This window comes from Miniopterus natalensis, chromosome X (genome assembly GCF_054644295.1).
Source record: "Miniopterus natalensis isolate mMinNat1 chromosome X, mMinNat1.hap1, whole genome shotgun sequence".
NCBI classification, from domain to species: Eukaryota; Metazoa; Chordata; class Mammalia; order Chiroptera; family Miniopteridae; genus Miniopterus; species Miniopterus natalensis.
This window is the reverse complement of record NC_142103.1, coordinates 33,461,875-33,482,599: the sequence shown is the minus strand read 5'-3', so window position 1 is coordinate 33,482,599 and position 20,725 is coordinate 33,461,875. Positions and strand designations below refer to the sequence as shown.

The window sequence follows — 20,725 nt, the reverse complement described above, 5'->3', positions numbered from 1 at the left end:
AGATCATGGTCACTGAACAATCACATCACTTCTTGCAAAGTCTGCGGATTATCGCTCACTGCCCATGTCTCTAGTTGACACACAGCAGCAAAGCATGTAGTTGTGTTGACTCCTGTCTTGAAACAATAAACCCTTGTGATAGTCTATAAAAATAATCAAAAGAGGAAATTGCCCAGTAAAGATGAAAGTGTAGCAAAGAAACAAAACCCGATAACACTGCAAGTGAAATTAGAGCCAAACGTAAATGAAGTTATAGAAGAAATAGCTGACCGTGAGAATGTTAATACTGTCACTGCCAGAACGACTAGGTACGCAACTGGAGGAACTTAGTGCAGGTGAACTTATTGGAATTAATAAGGAAAGTGGTTGCAACAAAAAAGATAAAGAAGACCTAGGGGAAATAACACCAGTCAAAACTTTACACTAAAGGAAATCTCACAGATATTTCGCAACATTGAAAACATGAAGAATAAAATGTTGGAAGCTGGTCCAAACTTAGAAAGGAGTCAACAACTCACCAAAGCATAGAAAAGATGCTGAACCTGTATCACTAGTTATAAAATGAGGAGGCAAGCACAGTTAAAACCACTCTTGATAAATTTTCTTACAAATGTATAAAACACTTCAATTATCAATATTTCTAATGTTTTAAATAATAGCAAAATAAATAACAGTTTTACTATTTTTATTTTTCCTTATATTTATAGTTGATAGAGAATTTTTATGTTTTGACAAACCATGTAAGAGGTCATGGAATAATGTAAATTTTTTCATTAACTATTATAGTTGCTTTCCATAGTCTCAGCTTACACATTTTCAGACTTCCACACTACCATATAAAGTGAGGGCTGCTTGGATATTTAAATATTTATTATTTCTTACCTTATATGTCTTCAGTGTACATTTATACTTTTTATACTTTTTTAAGGAAAGAAGTATCTCAAACTTATTTTTTGACATTAAGCTTTTCATTTCCAAAAAATTTAGATATATAGAAAGTTTGCAAAGATAGAGTTGGTGTACATTTTTATCTATTTTCCCCTAATGTTAACTTTTTTTTTTTCAATTACAGTTTACATTCAATATTATTTTGTATTAGTTTCAGGTGTACTCATAGTGGTTAGCTATTCATATACTTTACAAAGTATTCCTACCGACATTTCCAGTACCCACCTGACACTGTAACATAGTTATCGCAATATGATTGACTGGATGTTCCTTATGCTGTACTTTACATGCTCAGGCCTATTTTGTAACTACCAATTTGTACTTCTTAATCCTTTCACCTTTTTCACCTGGCTTTCCACCCTCCCCTCTGCTCTGGTACCCATCAGTCTATTCTCTATGTCTGAGTCTGTTTCTATTTTGTTTGTCAGTTTATTTTGTTCTTTAGATTCCATATACAGGTGAAATCACATGGTATTTGTCTTTCACTGTCTGACTTATTTCACTTAGTTTCATCTATGTTTTTACAAATGGTAAAATTTTATTCTTTTTTATGTTTGAGTAATAATTCCATTGTATAAATGTACCACATCTTTATCCAATCATCTATTGATGGGTACTTAGGTTGCTTCCCTATCTTGACTGTTGTAAATAACAATGCAACAAACAGAAGGGTGCATATATCTTTTCGAATTAGTGTTTTGGATTTCTTCAGATAAATACCTAGAAGTAGAATTGCTAAGTCATAAGGTAGCTCTATTTTGAATTTTATGAAGAACCTTCATACTGTTTTCCACAGTGGCTGCACCAGTCTGCAATTCCACCAACAGTACACAGGGGTTCCCTTTATTCCACATTCTTGCCAACAAGTGTTGTTTGTTGATTTCTTGATGATAATCATTCTCACTGGTGTGAGGTGATATCTCATTGTGGTTTTAATTTGCATCTCTGATAACAAGTGACGTTGAGCATTTTTTCATATGTCTCATGGCCATCTGTATGTCCTCTTTGGAGAAGTGTCTATTCAGGTTCTCTGCCCATTTTTTAATTAGATTGTTTGTTTTTTTGGTGTTAAGATATATGAGTTCTTTATAAATTTTGAATATTAGACACTTCAGTCCAGGGAGAGAGGCAGGGGGTGCTGTGGGTAACGCTGTTCTGCTGACCTTGTGGATTCAGAGTGGGTTGGCCAACCACAGCCAGGCAAGGCGATGGCCAAGGTGTCGGTGCTGAAGGTGGTGGTGCTGGAGGATCCGAGCTCTTTCCACAGCTCCTTCCTATTCGAGATCAGCTTCGAGTGCAACGAGGCTCTGGCAGACGACCTGGAGTGGAAGATCATTTATGTCAGCTCAGCTGAGAGTGAGGAGTTTGATCAAATCCTAGACTCGGTGGTGGTCCACCCTGTCCCAGCAAGGAGACACATGTTCGTCTTTCGGGTTGATGCTTCCAACCCATCCCTCATCTCTGAGAGAGACGCCATAGGTGTGACCACGGGCCTCATCACCTGCACCTACCATGGGCAGGAGTTCATCGCATGGGTTATTATATCAACAATGAGTATCTTGGCCCAGAATTGAGGGAGAACCCGCTCCCAAAGCCAGACTTTTCTCAGCTCCAGTGGACCATCTTGGCCTTGAATCCCTCATGACCCGTTTCCACATCAACTGGTACAACACCACAGACAGGCTGGAAGCTATAGAGAACCAGGACCCCACCCTAAGTTGCAGCCTCCCCATCAACTGTACCCTTGTCAAAGGCTTGGGGCTCCCTGGCTGTATCCCCAGCTTCCTCCCTGAGAACTCCATGGACTGCATCTAACTGGTGTCTAACCGGGGGACACCAGGCCTTACCAGGGCCCAGCTAAGACTATAGGCAGTCTCCCGACACACCTGGAGGGGGCAGTTGGGCCTCCTGGAGAGTCCTATGAGAGCCATCTGGAAGACTTTGGGGCCATCCTCCACATTCAGGCCTGTCAAACTTGTCCTTGAGGAAAGAACGGGCCGCAGGTCTCCCAGCCTCAGCCCAGAAGGATTATCTCACCTTTACTGCCCAGGCCTATAAAAAGCAGGTACTTCAGTTTTTAATTCTCTCTAACTTGTGTCCTTTCTCTCTTCCACATATAGGCCATTGTGCCACCATGCTGCCCTATAAGTACCGTCGACCCAGAGCTCTTCCCACAGACCTCCCTGTCCTGCCTTGAGGCTTTCTTGGTCAGTGGTTCCAGCCCTGTTGGGCCAAAGGCACTGTCATTCCTTTTCCTTCCCAAATATCTGAGTAGATCCACCCAACTTTCTGGAGTCACAAGGAATCTGGGATAAAAGGTTGACTCAGAAACAATTTCTGTCCTTTCCCAGAACTATTTTTAGGTCTTTTCAACCCAGCAGCCCTTGGAAAACTCTGTTCCCAAAAGTGTGATCAGCTGGATGCTGAGGAATGATGGTTCACTCTCTTCTCAGTCACAACCACTTTCTTGTTACCTCCTAACTGGATCTAGATTTCCCTGGAGGTTGCCACTGTGGGGAGATGACATGTTGCAGCAGCCTGCTGTGCTCTGTCCATCTGTGTTGGCATCAGGGCCCCTCTGCCTCTGGTTGCCTTCATCTGCCCTTTGCTAAGACCTCATGCTCTCACAGGCTACAGAGTGATTGGAGGCATGGGAAACAGTGGGAACCCTGAAAACCTCCCTCCCCCTGCCATATCCTGCCACGTTCCCCATTCCTTAGCTGCTACATGGATGTTGTTGGTGATTACAGTTTGTATATTAAAGTTTTCCAAAAGATGGTATTTCTAGAAATATCAGTGTATAAATCTAATGCAATATCAACACTTTTAATAGTATACTTGATCTTTTAAAAAGAGCTTCCAAAACCCTATACCTTCTAAAGTCTTATTGATCTTCAACATATTTTCCACCTTCACCTCAATGACTTTCAGATTTTTTTCAGAAAAATCAGAGGAAAAGACTCTAAAAGAGAACCTCATTAGCCCAGGGTGAGTAAAGGGTTATTCCTTGTCAAATCATTTGTAGATGAAACTTGACAAAAGAGGTACTAGGACCTATCACTATGGATCAAGAGGACTCAGAAAATAGGACCTGGGCACTGGGAAGGGGAAAGGGAGAGATGTGGTTGTCATGGACTTCAAAGAAGACCCAAAGTATCACTTCAAAATTATTCCTAGAGAAGAAATTGGGCCCAAAGGTGTATTTAACCTAGGTCCCACAGAGAGAGCTGGGTTGCAGCCCAGTCTCCTAACTTCTCTCCACAACATATCCTTCCTTGACAGGGGAAATCTACAAAAATTATTGGTTTTTTATCTACTTTGATAATTTCTGTCTTTTAATTGGTATGTGTAGACTATTGATGTTTAAATTGATTATTGATATAGTTGGATTAATATCTACCATATTTGTTACTGTTTTCTGCTAGTTACCCTTGTTCTTTGTTCCTATATTTATCTTCCACTCTTTTTCTGCCTTTTGTGGTTTTAAGTGAGCATTTTATTTTATTTTTATTTTATTAAATTTATTGGGGTGACATTGGTTGATAGGGTAAAAAAAATTTTGAATATTAACCCCTTATCAAGTGCATCACTGGCGAATATCTTCATTTTTTTAATTCTTTTTTTCTTTCTGTTGTTCTAGTTGGGTGTTTTCTGCAATCTTGTCTTCCAGATCACTGATTTGATTCTCTGCTTCATCCTGTGTTGATTCCTTCTAGTGTATTTTCATCTCATTTATTTTATTCTTTATTTCTGACTCATACTTTTATATGGTTTCTATGACCAACTTTTATGCTTACTGTCTCTTTGTTGAAGTTCTCATTAAGTTTACTGAGCATCCTTATAACCCGTGTTTTGAACTCTGTATTTGGTAGATTGCGTACTTCCATTTCACTTAGTTTTATTTTTTTGTTTTGTTTGGTTTTTGTTTTTGTTTTTTAATTGTGCCCTATTCTTTCATTTGGGACATGTTACTTTGTCTCTTCATTTTGTTTGCCTCTCTGTGTTTTTTTCTAAGTATTATGTAAATTGGCTATGTATCCTAGTCTTGGCAGGTTGGCCTTACATAGTGGTATCCTGTGGGGCTCAGTGGCACAGTTTCCCTTATCACCTGAGCCAAGCTCTCCAGGATTATCTCTTGTGTGAGTTGTGTGCACTCTCCTGTTGTAGTTGAGCCTTGATTGCTGTTGGTACCTCAGTGAGTGGGATTGACCTTCAGGATGACTGACTGTGAGAATTGGTCATGACCACAGCATATGAGCTGCTGTGCAGTGAGTGACCTAAAGAACAGGACTCACCTTAATGGGCTTTGGTGCCTGTCTGCCCACCCTTTGGGTGTGCCTCGAGTGGAGCTATTTAGATGATGCTCTGTCAAAGTCTAAAGCCAGCCACTGAGCTTTTGGTTTTGGGACCTCTTGGGAGGGGTTAGGTGCAGGCCAAGTTCAGTCACTGCCTATGACCATCCTGGGACAACCTGATATGAGCTATAATGTGATTCGTGTTTGGTAGCTGCCTGTGTTGGACCTGGAGGTTTGTGAGAGAGTCCACGCTGCAAGCCAAGGCTGGCTACCACCAGTACCAGGCCTGGGGCAGCTCATAAAATGCACAGGATACCTTGAGGCTTGTTGCTACTTTTCAGCTGCCCATAATGCTCAGCTGCTGAAAAACCCTGTGGCAGTATGCAAGTTGGGTGAGATGGGGTCTCAGTGAGTCACCAGGATGGGACCAGTGGTATTCACCAGATTAATGCACATTCAAATTTGGCACCAGTGCTGAACCTGGGTCTATTCGGCAAAAGGCAGTAGGCACCTGCCTGGGGAATGCGGAACTATGAGTTGTTGTTTTTTAAGATTGCAGCGTGGGTCAAAGCAGGCTGCCTGTCATGAAATAGCTTCTGGCAGTCTGTGAGTTGGGTGGGGTAAGGTCTCAGGGAGTCATCAGGGAGGAGTTAGTGGTATTCATAGGCTAATGCAGATTCCGATTTGGCCATGCAGGGCTAGGGTTCAGTACAGGAAAGATGACACCTGCCTGTTGGCTGTATTGAAGGAGGGTTTAACACAAGGACAATGGTGTCTGTCCCTACAGCCCTTGCCCTGAAACCACACAACTCAGTTTGTACCTGCATGTTTCTAACACCTCCTGAGCTGTTGTCCCTCCACCAAGGCATAGGGTAAGTGTCTGGGAGTGAGTGAGTCTGTGCATGGGCCCTTTAAGATTATGCCTGGATTTCCACCAGCCTTCCATCTCACCCAGACAGACAGAACCTCAAATCATTTTCACAACCAGATGTTGTGGGGGTTTCCCTTCCCAGCACTGGTGCTCCAGGCTGGGGAACGCAGTATGGGACTTGACCCCTTGCTCCTCCAGGGAGACCTCTACAGCTGAGATATCTTTCCCGATTCTCTACTGCTGCATGTGGGTGTGGGTCTAACACCCATTTTGCATCTTTGCCCCTTCTTCTAGTTTTTTTTTTTTTAATATATCTTTATTGATTCAGAGAGAGGAAGGGAGAGAGAGAGAGAGAGAAACATCAATGATGAGAGAGTCATTGATCAGCTGCCTCCTGCACACCTCCGACTAGGGAACTAGCCCACAACCAGGGCATGTACCCTGACCGGGAATTGAACCAGGATCTCCTGGATCCTAGGTTGATGCTCAACCTCTGAGCCACGGCCAGCCAGGCCTCCTTCCAGTCTTGACATGACTTCTCTATAACCTTAGCTTAGGATTTCTGTTCAGCTAGTCTTCAGATGATGCTCCAGGTTGATTGTTCTACAATTTAGTTGTTAATTTTGAAGTGGTCATGGAAGCAGGCTTTCACAGCATTCACTTGCTTACTCCCCTATTTTGACCGATACTCTACTGTTAACATCTTACATAGCCATGGTACATTTGTCAAAACTAAGAAATTAACATTGGTACCACACTATTAACTACAGACTCCATTTGGATTTCAACAACTTTATTACTAAGGTCTTCTCTTCCACTAATGGCCTTATTACTTCTATTTTATGTACAATAGCTTACATTCCAAGTAAGTGTTCCAGAAAATTAACACTTATTTCTTTGTACCATCCTTCTTTCTCTCATTTACTTAAGAAACATTTTAAATGTCTGTATGCCAGTATATATTGATAAACAAAAGACCAGCCCTCATTCCGCCCTTATATAGGCAAATGTTAGTAACTGCCTTCCATTCCATTTCCATGCAGGTCATTGAAGACTAAACAAACCACCTGGTTTTATTCTGTGATTTAATACATTTAAAGTCAAAGTGAAATATAAGAAGCCTTAATTTAAACATAAAGTTGAATTTAGACAGTTTTTCTCATTGTAAGAATGGGCAAAAATAGAAACATATTTTCTGTAAATAGGAGCATTTTTTTCTTTTTTACAAACACCACTTAAATGATTCTAACCTTTATCGCTAAAGCTTGATAACATCATTGACCACGATCATATATTATTCTAATTTCCTTTAAAAAATTATTTTGTGAATTATCGAATACAGTAATGCCAAATTTTTCTAATTTCCTTCAGCAATTCTCTATTGTTTACCTCACAAATATGTAAAAAACAAAAAATAAACCTTTTCTTATTCATCTTTCCCCTGAAGCCAACTTTTGTGGAATAGCTGATGGAAATTTTCAAGTATGTTCTGTTGTAATTGTACTCACTCACAAGCTGAGGTATTTGTTAAAAGTAAAATAGTCCAAATCTGACAATTATCTTTAATTCCTAATTATTAAGAGGTAGCTTATATGTATGTTAAATTCATAGGTACTATATGCCTCTGAAACTAGAGCTCTTTTTGTGGTCAGGTCTGTCATTGCTAGAAAGCAGTTTTGATAGAGATTTCTCATTTTCTGTCTGTTAAGGACAACTTATGGTTCATTGCTTAGACATCTTATCCTTTAGAGTATCTTCCCAATTTCAATCCTTGTGAGAATAAAGGCTTCTTATATTTCACTTTGACTTTAAATGTATTAAATCACAGAATAAAACCAGCTGGTTTGTTTAGTCTTCAATGACCTGCATGGAAATGGAATGGAAGGTAGTTACTAACATTTGCCTATATAAAGGGCAGTTAATACTTTATATTAGCCAAATAATTTGAAATGTGAAAAAAATATATATCCTTAAAGGGTTGACATTATATCAGGGTAGTTATATATATGCTATGGTTTGAGGATTTCTGGGAAAGAAACTCAGTCTTAAAAATATGCCATTCACTTCATTTCTCACTCCCTGATCTTGGATAAGAGGAAGGGTAACTAACAATGCTCTTGAATATAAGATACCATGGTGGACAATATTTTACAGCCACGTTTGTAGTTACATTGACTATGGCATTGGAAAAGGGTAGTGAAATAAGACACAAAGCAAAAGTGAAATGAATGAGAGATGTTTTCAAGAGAAATTTTGAGTCAGAGAATACCAGAGGTTATCCCATGTGTCAAATTAACTCATTTTGCAGATAATGAAATTAAGCTTCAGGAAAGTAATGCTAGTTACTGTATGGTAAGATAAAATATGATCCGGAACTAGAATAAATACCTCAGCCATACAATCCAGTATTATTTTTGTAACAGCATATTACTATTTCTTAAGTTTTCTGAGTTGTCATCATGACACAACACAATGGTGAACAAATGAGAAAATAATGAATCAGAAAACATTATTAAATTATCTAGTTATTTGGGTTAGTTAACATATACTAAAATTTTTTTAAAGTGTGATATTTCCATATTTTCTATAAAATTACTGTCATTGAAAATTTGATTGAAGCAAAGAAATTCTTTAACATCTTGCAATTTTAAGTCAAACTAATCTGATATCTTTGAATTTTAAAAGATTAATGTTCAAAGGCTAGTAAATACATCTAAACTTACAAGGAGGTTAAACTACCTAAAATGGTTGGTAGAATTTACTCAAGGGATTTACAGTATAAGCTACTGCCTTGCTCGCCATTTCTCTAAAATTTATTTCAATATCCATAGACTATTCAAATAATTGCCTTCCTCACAGCTGTCAGCATTGATGGTGACATATCTGATGCTAGGAAAGCATGAGGAGAATTCCATGTAATGCATTTGCGCATTGACGGAAGACAACAGTTATGATACATTTATCTTAACTAGAAAAACAAGTTAATTTTTCACTTTACACTTATGGCTGTTGTGCTTTCAACTATTCCACAGAGGAATGTGCCAGTGATTTCTTAAATTATGTTTTTATTTACCAGACTGTCATCTCTGTCTCAAACCACTTCATTTTTTTCACTGACTTCAATATTCACATGGATTTTTTACTCCACCTCAGTCACCCTCCCCCATGGCCACACCTAAAACTAAACAACCCTCTAACTGTCATATGTAACCTCTTTCTTTTACAGATTGTTAGCTTTACCATAGTTATTATATTTGTTCTCTGACCTTGTAGGGACCTCCAGCCCACTGACACCAATATGGTTTTCCCTATATAAGCTTTCCTCTTTTTTTATTATTTTATTTTTAATCCTCATTTAAGGATATTTTTCCCTTTTCTTTCAGAGAGAGTGGAAAAGAGAGAGAGAGATTGATTGGTTGCCTCCTGCACACACCCCGACAGGGGCTGGGGGCAGGCCTGCAACTGAGATACATGCCTTCGGCCAGAATCGAACCTGGGACCCTTCAGTCCAAGGGCAGATGCTCTAACCACCGAGCCAAACCGGTTAGAGCTCTTATTTATTTTTAAATTCCTACACAATGGAGATTAGATTTACCCACTTTTAATTAACTTTATTCCGTTTGCTCGCCTTCCACTTATTACTTCAGCCACTCCAGTCTGAAAATTGCTAATGATCCAATCCAGTCCTTGCCAAACTTACCTTTTCCTCCATGTCCCAGTACAAGCCTTCTAGTGGCCATCAGGGTTGTGCAGGGAGAAATGGTGATCTGGAAGGTCTTATTAAGGAAGTTTCCTATGACTGAGCTGAGAAAGCACCCCGCCCCAATTCTTGATGTAGTGCTCTATCTAAATTAGTTTCGAGTACACTCACCAATGAAAGGTAGCCAGGTATGGAAATTCTTTCTGCACACGAAGAAGTTGTATCTAGTCCATGGATCAACTGATAGTTTTTGCAACTTTATACACTAATGTCTTTCACATAGAATAACAAAATGATTTAAGAACCTATTGAGAAATATCTTGCTATATAGTTGGAAAACTAAGTTAGAAATAAGTACATTTGTATATGAGTGGTGTAAAGTGTGTTAGTGAAGTAACCAACGTTTTTAAATGGTTGCATTTAGACTTCCATTAATAACACAATCAATTGTATTACAACAGCAAAAGACAAAGGTGACCATGCAAAAATTAACCGGTGAATACAATTTTTGAGGCACTGAAATTCAGCATACTACCTTAAACTTAGGTTTATAAACTGAAAACTATAAAATCTTTAAAATAGTACTGATAAATATTAAAAACAATTTCTATTTTAGGTCAAATAATTGCTTCACTTATGCTTACTTTTATTAAAGTAATATTTCCTAATGGCAATAATGCTGATCTTAACATTTTCGCAACCTCACTAAAGAGCAACATTTCAGATTGGTCAAGTCATTTAGAATACATTAGCAGCAGCGTTTGAATTGTGAATAGTTACTAATATTAGCAGAAGCTTTAAATGCTTAAATTTGTGCATTAGTGTTATGGCTGAAATGACAACATATTGGTGAAGGCTTAGTTTCCCAAAATAGAGAGACATTTTTATCTACAGCCATACCTACATCCATATCCATATTTATATCTATATTAGATGTATAAAATGATATTTGAAGATTATGTGTTCTTCAAATGCAGCAGAATTGTCCATTGTAGTTTCCTTTCAAATCTTTACATCTGCTTAACAATGCAGAGCAAATCTGACTTTTAAAAAAGGAATTGCTAGGAAAAAAATCACTGCAGAGAACTTTTGAGTTGTTGTAGCATAAAGGGCATGTAATCTCAATCTTCTGTGCATATTTTAGATTTTACAATAAGGACAAAGATATTTTCCCCAGAGTAAATAACTTTCTGTCTTCTCAATTTCTGTTTTCTTAATGTTTTACATTAAAGGTCTTGATTTTCATCAAAAATCCTACATAAGACTGGAATTATAAAGAAATGTATCTCAACTCTACAATGTCCACACTAGTTGCAAATATAATGTCAAGTTACCTGTTAAGAACAGGATAAATTGAGTGTGAGTGCCAGAGAAAGAATAAAGCTAAGCTAATTCCTGATGGGCATTACAATGATCCCCACAAACCCTATTATTTGATTTAAATATCTGTTTTTATCTTTGCTGGTTCCTTTAAATGTTTCCCTCTAACTGTGGTGGGGTAAGAAAATGGAACTGTTTCAGTGTGGCTGTAGTTCCTACTCTCTCACTTCACACTAAGTACCTTGAACTCTGGAAATTCTTCTTTCAAATTGACTTAGCTTCTATTTTTTAACTCGGAAAACGTATACTTATCTTAGAGAAAGGTGATGTTTATCTACCCAGGGCAAGTTTCATTTTCAATCAGCCTAGCTATATTTGAAACTGAGAATTTCTTTTTAAAAAGCACACAAGGTTGTTTTTCAGAAATCCATCAAGGTGAAGACTCAGATGGGGACATTCACATCTTTTTTGCATTGAGATCTCAAGGTTCCTCTGAAAATGTCCCTTATCTTCAGACCAAATTTAGTGCAGAATAATTCCTTCAACACATATTAGATGCTACCAAGGTCTGTAAACAAATAGGTTAAGGTACCTATCATCACATAGTTTATAATTTATGAGGAAAGAAGCACTAAATATCATAAAACTCAATAAAATGAGTACCATATTAGCTCAAAAGAGAGGATGGTTACTTTTTATTAGACCAAGTGGAAAATACTGCATTGTGCTCTCATTTTACTAAAATTTAAAATGTGAGTAAATTTTAAATTATTAGAAAATTAGATAAAAGTCCTTCTAGGCTAAAATGATTAAAATAGAGAAAGCAGGCCTAAAAATGTGTGGCATATTCAGAGGAGTTCAGCTTGGTTTGTGGGATGCGTGTAGGGCTTTGAATATCCTGCTATGGAGTCTGGGCTTATTAGGCAACAGAAAAACATTGGAGGTTTTTGAGTGAGGTATTGACAGAGCTGGACCTATGATTTAACAATATAATGGTAATGACAATGTGCTGGAGAAATGAGAGGCTGGTGGCAAGGGGATCAGCTAAGAAGTTGTATGATTGAGGTCAGAACTGCGCTTGGGCCACCATCACATAGATGAGTTGTAAACAAAGGCCGCATGAAATGGGTAAGGAAATGACAGGAACACATTTGTAAATCAAGGCTATATTTTTAATCCCTAATTCCTGACATAAAATTACCAAAATATGCTTCTTTGTAATCCTTATGCTATATAGGTGAAAACTAATATTAGCAGTTTGATATGTAGTTTATGTAAACTTAATATATTTCAAACCTCACAGCCATGGATACGCAAAGGGTCAACCTATATGTATTTTAGGTAAGGCTGCCGCTTTTATGTTACCATGTTCTTTCTCTTTCTGTCCCTCTCACTCTCTCTCTCATCAGCTGACACATAAAAACATCTCTAAATGCTCCATAATATTTTAAAATATGAATCTGATGTTTTAAATATAAAATATAGGATTTTAAGAAGATAATTAAACATAATATGATAATTGACTGTCAAGAGTTACAAACATTGAGTGGCAATGTTATGTGTTGTGAAAACTCTGCCATTTGCTTATTTGTGTACCTATGGAGCACATCCGAACTCTTGAATCAACAGGTGATTGTTTTGCACTTACCTGCCTACTCCTTTCCTGCTCCCTGGATGCCCTGATATGCTTCCAGTCTGGGCAGGCAGAACTGTCCGTCTCTGCTAGGAAACAGCCAGTCTCCATAACCAATCATCAAAATAGAGAACTACCTCCCCATGATATTCCATAAACCTTTTAGCTTTTCCTCCCTCAGTTACACTCCCTTTCATCGCTGATCATTTCCTATAAGAAATACATTTTTACAAGAATTTTGACTAGGAGGACAAGGCAGTTGCCCAGAAAACTTTTCTTTTCTATTACAAGAGATTGGCATGGAAGCTTATTGTGTTTCTATCTTCAGAATTTTACCCTTTCATTTCTAATCATTTATTCATAAGTCCTTGGAGCAGTGGTTTTCAAAATTGAGTGCACATTAAAAACACGTTTGGAGTCAGTTTAAAAATCAGTTGTCTGTACCCTACCCTCAAAAGACTGATTCAATAGCTCTGGGCTCAAGTTCAGGAATGTGTATTTCTTTGTTGTTGTTGTTGTTTTTAATTGTTTTTTCAATTACCGTTGATATTCAATATTATATTCATTTCAGGTGTGCAGCATAGTGGTTAGACTTTTATATAACTTACAAAGTGTTCCCCCCAATATTTTCAGTACCCACCTGACACAATACATAGTTATCACAATATTATTGACTATATTCCCTATGCTGTACTTGACACCCTCGTGACTATTTTGTAACTGCCAATTTGTATTTCTTAATCTCTTCACCTTTTTCATCCATTCCCCATTCCCCCACCCCTCCCACCTGGCAACCATCAGTTTGTAATTTTTTTTTTAATTATGTTTTTACTGTTTTTGTTGTTGTTTAGAAAGAGAATGGAAAAGAGAGGGAAAGAGAAAAACATTGATGAGAGAGAAACATTGATCAATTGCCCCTTGCATGTCCCCTGCTGGGGATTGAGCCCTCAGCCAAGGCACGTGCCCGACCTGAAATCAAACCAGGCAATAAAATTTGTGGGTTTGTCAGGGCTTTGAGGGTTGAAATTAAATAACAAAAGTAAGCCAGTCTTAGCAAATGATTTTAAAATTGATACACCAGCAATGGTGATTTCATGTAAGAAATAGAATAATGCCAGTGCCATGAACTAGCATTGATTAAGCACTTGCTGTGTGAGAGGCACTATTCTAAGATTTACATGTATTAACTAATTTAATCTTCACAATATCTCTTTGAGTTAGCTTTATTAACATTTTTACTTTACAAAGGAAGAAACTGAAAAATAGAGAATTTTAATATATTTGCCAGGGATCATACCGCAAGTAAGAGATAGAATAGGATAAACTGAGAAAAACTTAATCATTTCTATACTATTTCATGCCTATAATTTCCTTTTGTGTGAGTTCCATTTCTTCCCCTTTGAAAGTTAAATTAAAAAGAGTAAATTTATAGGGGTGAAATAGGAAAGGACTTACTGTCAATCGTAAATATGCAATGATGCTTACAAAACTAGTTGAAATTACACTTTTTTCTTAAAAAATATTTAGAAAAGAGATTATTTGTTGGATGATCATAAATATTATACTGGGAATATATTAGCTTCTAGAACAAGGCAATAATGAAAGTTATGCTCATTTCAGGATGTAACTCCAGCTTACTTATTGAGTGACCCAAAAGACTACTAGTTTTGAGTGGGGCTAAGAACAAAAGACGGTTTAGCAACAGGTACAGGCTGCTGAGCGAGCTACTCTGCCACTTGGGCCATATGATCCAGCAAATCCATTGGTGCTCGAAGGGTTAGTGGCAGAGAGGGATGTTGTTTGGTGTCTTTCACAGGCCCCTAGGCACAGGACTTTAGGATTTTGGAGCAAGGCCCTGTCATCATTCACCTATAACTCCTCTTATTCTGAGGAACAGCCCTTGGACTGCAACTGAGCCTTAATAGATACTGAATGCTTAACCACGGGCACCCAAATTACCACAAAGCCTACGCTGCTTATCATGAACTGAGTGTTATCTGGCCCACCAAATTATAAAGTTGGGCATGTACAACAGCACTCCATCATCAGATGGAAGTGGTTTATATGCAATTGTGTTTAAGCAGACCCTGAACACACAAATAAGGTATACGAAGAAGTGGTCCAGATGCACATGGTCCCCATTCCTGCTGCAATGTCCTCTCTTTCCAAATCTGCATGTATGGCCTCATGGGAAGTACCTAAAATTAGTAGACAGAGGAAAAGAAGGCTTAGGCCTTGCTTACATGTGGTTCTGCACAATATGCAGGCACCACCAAAAGTGAGCAGTTGGAGCACTACAGCTCCTCAGTGTGACATGCCAGAAGGACAATGGTGAAGAGAAATCCTCCAGTGAGCAGAACTCTGAGCAGTGCAACTGGTCAGTTGCATTGCTTGGAAGAAGAGATGGCCAAATGGGCAAATGTACAGTCAATGGGCTATAGGCGATAAGTTGGCTAAATATTCAGGGATTTGGAAGAACCTTGATTGGAAAGTTGATGATAAAAATATTTAGGAAAAAGGTATGTAAACTGGCCTCTCTAAAGATTAAAGATACATGTCCCATGTGAATGCTCGCCTTGCCTTTCCAGACAAAGATTTGAAAGCTCAAGTGAACAGAATCATCCATTCTGAGGATACTAGTGGGCCTTTTGCCGCAACCACTCCCATCATTGCCAACAGGTCTACGAACAAAGTGGCCATCGTGGCAGGAACAGAGGTGATGCACGGGCATATCAGTATTGACTTTCATTAACAAAGGCCAATCTAGCAATGTGAACAACCAGTTGCACTGCTCAGAGCTCTGCCCACTGGAGGACTGACCACCACTGAGTGCCCGATCTGCCAACAGCAGAGACCACTGCTGAGTTCCTACGGTGGCAGGTTGATTATAATGGACCACTTCCATTGTGGAAGGAGTAGCATTCTCTTTTGACCAGAGTAGACATTCTGGATATGGTTTTGCCTTCCCTGCACACAATGCTTCTGCCCAAACTATTATCCATGGACTTACAGAATGCCTTATCCACCATCATAGTATTCCACACAGCATTATTTCTGATCAAAGAATTTCATTTAAAGCAAAAGAAATGCAACAACAGGTCCGTGTTCATAAAATTCACTCATCTTACCATGTTCGCCATAATCCTGAAGCAGTTGATGGATAAAAAAGTGGAATGACCTTTTGAAGACTTAGTTATAATTATGGTGAGATGACAATACCTTTCAGGACTGGGACTAGGTTCTCCAGAAGGATCTATGAGCTCTAAATCAACATCCAGTATATGACACTGTTTTGCCAATAACCAGGATTCATAGGTCCAGGAATTGAGGTGTGGAAATGGGAGTGGCACAACTCACTGTTACCCCTAGTGATGCACCAGCAAAATTTTTGCTTTGTATATCCTTGACCGTATACTCTCATGACCTAGAAGCCAAAGGGAGAAATGTTTCTACTAGGAGACACAACAATGATTCCAATAAACTGAAAGTTCAGTCTGACACTTAAAGGGGCTCTTCTTGCCTTTGAATCAATAAGCAAAGAAGGGCGTTACTGTGCTGGCTGATATAATTGATCCTGACCATCAAGGGGAAAATATACCATTACTCTACAATGGAAGTGAGCAAGAGAATGTCTGAAATACAGGAGACACTTTAGGGAGCCTCTTATAATTATGTTTCAGTGATTAAGGTCAAAGGAAAACTACAATAATCCAATAAGTCAAACTAGTAATTACCCAGACCCTTCAGGAATAGTTTGGGACACTTCACTGGGTAAAAAACCAAGACTAACTGAGATGCTTGCTGAAAGAAAAAGGAATAATACATCATGGGTAGTGGAAGGAGGTAGTTATAAATACCAGCTAGGACCATATAACCAGCTACCAAATGAGGACTGTGATTGTCATACTTTGCTATGAGTATATTTGTGAATGCATGTGCACATATAATATTCAATACACCTTAGTTTTCCTTCATCTCAATTCTCTTATCATTTAACATTAAGATATCTTGATTTTATATCAGGCACAGTATTGTTTATTTTACATCATAGTATTTAAGGTAGTGTCTATCAAAGAGAAGAGCAAATATCACTAAAGCATTTTCCTTCCTCTTCAAAGGAAGTGTATTTTTTGGCTGCATGCAGGATAGTTGTATCATGTAAGATGTAGTCATAAACATGTTATTGTCCATTTTGGAGGTTAGGTATTGTTAAAGAGATGTATATGGGTTTCAAGTTGACAAGGGGAAGGACTTGTGATGGTTAATTTATGTGTCAAGTGAACTGGCCACACAGATGATAGATAGATATAGATAGGTAGACATATAGATATATAGGTATAGATATAGATATAGATATAGATATAGATGATATAGATATAGATATAGATAGATAGCTGATATAGATAAAGATAGAATTGAGATTCAAAAGAAAAACACTAACATTTATAGTCAACTGGTCATCAACAAAGATGCTAAGAATATTCAAAGTGTAAAAGAACAGTGCTGAGAAAGTTTAAGATAATAAAGTACTTTCAAAATAATGAAATTGGACTCTTTCTCTACAAAAGACAAAAAATCTGAAAATGGATGAAAGACTTAAACTTAAAAGGTTAAATATAAAACTCATAGAAAGAAACCTTAAATAAAATTTCATTATCTTGCATTAGGCAAAGTTTTTTAGATACAACAGCAAAAACGCAAATTACAAAAGAAAAAAATAGGTTAATTGGACTTTATCAAAATAAAAACTTTTTGTGCCTTAAAGGTTAACATCAATGAATTTAAAAGACAACCCAGAGAATAGGAGACAATATTTGTAAGTCATTTGTCTGATAAAGAACTTTTATGTATAAGGTATTAAAAAAAACTTACACTCACTAATAAAATGACAACCTAATTAAAATAGGGCAAAAGGTTTGAATAGAGATTCCTTTTTTAATTTGGAAAGAAATAAATAAAGCTACTTTATTCACAGATAATACATTTGCGCATGTGGAAAATAAAAAATAAAAAACTATAAAAAAATCGTTGAATTAACAAGTGAGTTTAGCAGGATCCCCAAATACAAAATCTTTTCAAATTAATGCTTTTGTTTTCTCCAGATAAATATCCAGAAGTGAAATTACTGGAGCATATTTTAGTTTTATGTTTAATTTTTTAAGGAACCTCCATATGGTTTTCATAGTAATTTTACCATTTACATTTCTACCAAAAAAATGCACAAGTTCTTCCTTTTTTCCACATCCTCACCAACACGTTGTTTTTTGTCTTTTTTGGTAAAAGCCATTCTGACAGGTGTGAGGTGAAATCGTACTGCAGTTTTGTATTTTCCTGATAACTAGTGAGGGTGAGCATTTTTTTTCATGGTTTTACTTTGGCCATCTATATGTCTTCTTTAGAAAAATGTTTATTCAGATCCTCTACCTATTTTTTAATTGGATTGTTTTTTCATTTGTTTGTTTTCTTTTTGCTATTGAGTTGTATGAGGTCTTTATATAATTTGGATATTAACCCCTTATTGCATTTATGATTTGCAAATATTTTTCCCATTCAATGGATCTTTCATTCTATTGCTTTTCTTTGTTTCATTCTATTGCTTTTCTTTGTTGTGCAAAAGCATTTTAGTTTTAGGTAGTCCCACTTGTTTATTTTTGTTTTTAGAGTCAGATCCAAAAAAGTATTGCCAAGGCTGATGTCAAAGTGAAAAATGAAAAAAACACACCTTTCAGCTTTTAACCATTGTATATGATGTTAGTTGTGACCTCTATTATATTGAGGTATGTTTCCTGTATAGCAGCATTGCTAACAGTGTTTACCATAAATGAATGTTGAATTTTGTCAAGTGCTTTTTCTGCATCTATTGATGATTATATGATTTTTACCCTTCATTTTGTTAATGTGGAGTATCTCATTGATTGATTTGTGCATATTGAACCATACTTTCAACTCTGGGATATATTGCACTTGATCATGGCATATGGTCCATTTAATGTATTGTTAAATGTGGTTTGCTGAAAAAGTTTTGGAGAATTTTTGCATCTATGCTTATCAGCGATATTGCCCTGCAATGTTCTTTGGTGTGTGTGGTGTTCTTGCCTGGTTTTGCTATTAGAATAATGCTGACTTCATGAAATGAGTTTGGAAGCATTCCTTCCTCTTCGATATTTTGCTGGAGAATGAGAAAGACAGTGTTATATCATCTTTGAATGTTGGGTAGAATTCACCACTGAGGTCATCTTGTCCTGGATTTTTGTTTTTGGGGGGTCTTTGATTACTGATTCAGTCTCTTTACTAGTAATAAGTCTGACAAGTTCCTTATTTCTTCATGATTCAGTCTTAAAGATTGTATAATTCTAGGAATGTTTTAATTTCTTTTGATTTGTCCAATTTGTTGGCATATAATTGTTCAGCATAGTCTTTCTGATACTTTGTATTTCTCTAGCATCAGATGCAATTTCTCTTTTATTTCTGATTTATTCATTTGAGCCTCTTTTCCATGGTGAGTCCAGCTAAAGGTTTGTCAACTGAGACTTCTTCAAAGATGTGCAAATAGCTAGTGACCACAAGGAAATACGCACGGCATCATTATATTTTGATGATATGCTGCACATTCTTTGAAAACACTAAGAACCATTGAACTGTACATTTTAAAAGAGGTGTATTGTGTGGTATGTTAAGTATATCTTAATAAATCTGTAAAAATCTGAATGAGAATAAATGTATCTTATGCAAGAATCCTAGGAGTGACAAAGCATTTGTTATCTTGCTTCTCAGCAATTGTCATCAGTTTAGGCTCAAATAAACTCATAAAGTTAAAAAAAATAATCCTAAGAGAATGTGTATCAGGGGAAGTACTCCCTCTGTAGTGGAGATTGGAGGTAGGGCCCATTTAAAAAAAAAAATTTTAAGGAAAAGCAATTAAGATAACTCAGTAAGTGGGGATTCTCTTAGAAGGGTATGAGCTTCAGGAAATTTTGCTCAGTGTGGGATAGCCCTAAATTATTATACCTAAAAAACCAAGCCCTTAGGATATCATTAATGACACAATTTGACCCTTGATAATATTTGAAATCGATTTCTAATTATGTTCGGATAAGAGGTACTGTGTGCTATGTTTACCACCACCCTACACACGGTGCCAAAATTCTCCACCTTCATTGCCCTATTCAAGAGGCAGTTCTGCCTTTTAGGGTAAAGAACTTAGGGATCCTAAGCTGTTCTTTTTTCAATTGTGCAAAAAAATATTAAGAATAGAAAACTCCTGGGATATGCTACAATAGAGTAAATTTTTGAGAACAATTTTTATTATTATACTTCCAATGATGAAATTTCATGTGATGTCCTGTCTTAAGGTAGCCATCACTAAATATCATACTTATTTGGTGAGGGTGAACTAGCTCCAGTTGAGAGGATCCTCCTCCGAAATTTAGTTCAAGTCTTTGGGAAGTTATAAAATGAAATGAAGCAGTCTTCTTTTGACAGGTATTAAAATCTGCTCATCATGGAATCAGAATTATATTTAAGAACAGAGCCTCTTCACACACAGCAGCCAACATATATCTGAAACCTTGTATTAGCAATAAGTACAAGCAGCTCAGATGATCGCCTTCATTACCAGACCTAAGGTCCCTGAGTCATTCCCCCCATGATGTCGGCAAGAACAATCTTCCAATGCAAATTACTAGTGTTTTTGTCTCTATGTGCAGGCATGTTAATTTAAACAAGATTAACAGATCATGAGGGAAAACATGTAAGATTATGGCCCTTTTCTGTGAGTATATAATGCAACACCCACCTGAATTGTGTCTTTGTCATTTTGTTTGATGATGGAGCATTTAATAGCCCCGCAAAACCACTCGATATTTTAGTATAAAGATGACTAAATGAAAAAAATAATCGTGTTTTATACTTAAAAGTGCATTCCATGCAGTAGTTCTATTTGCTCATCTAAGCTATTA

The 20,725-nt window shown here is 37.2% G+C and overlaps 1 pseudogene; it reads left to right on the top strand.

Moving 5' to 3' along the window:
* The first annotated feature begins 2,156 nt into the window (after positions 1-2,156).
* LOC107526909 (histone chaperone ASF1B pseudogene) lies at positions 2,157-2,763 on the top strand (annotated as a pseudogene).
* The last annotated feature ends 17,962 nt before the right edge of the window (positions 2,764-20,725 follow it).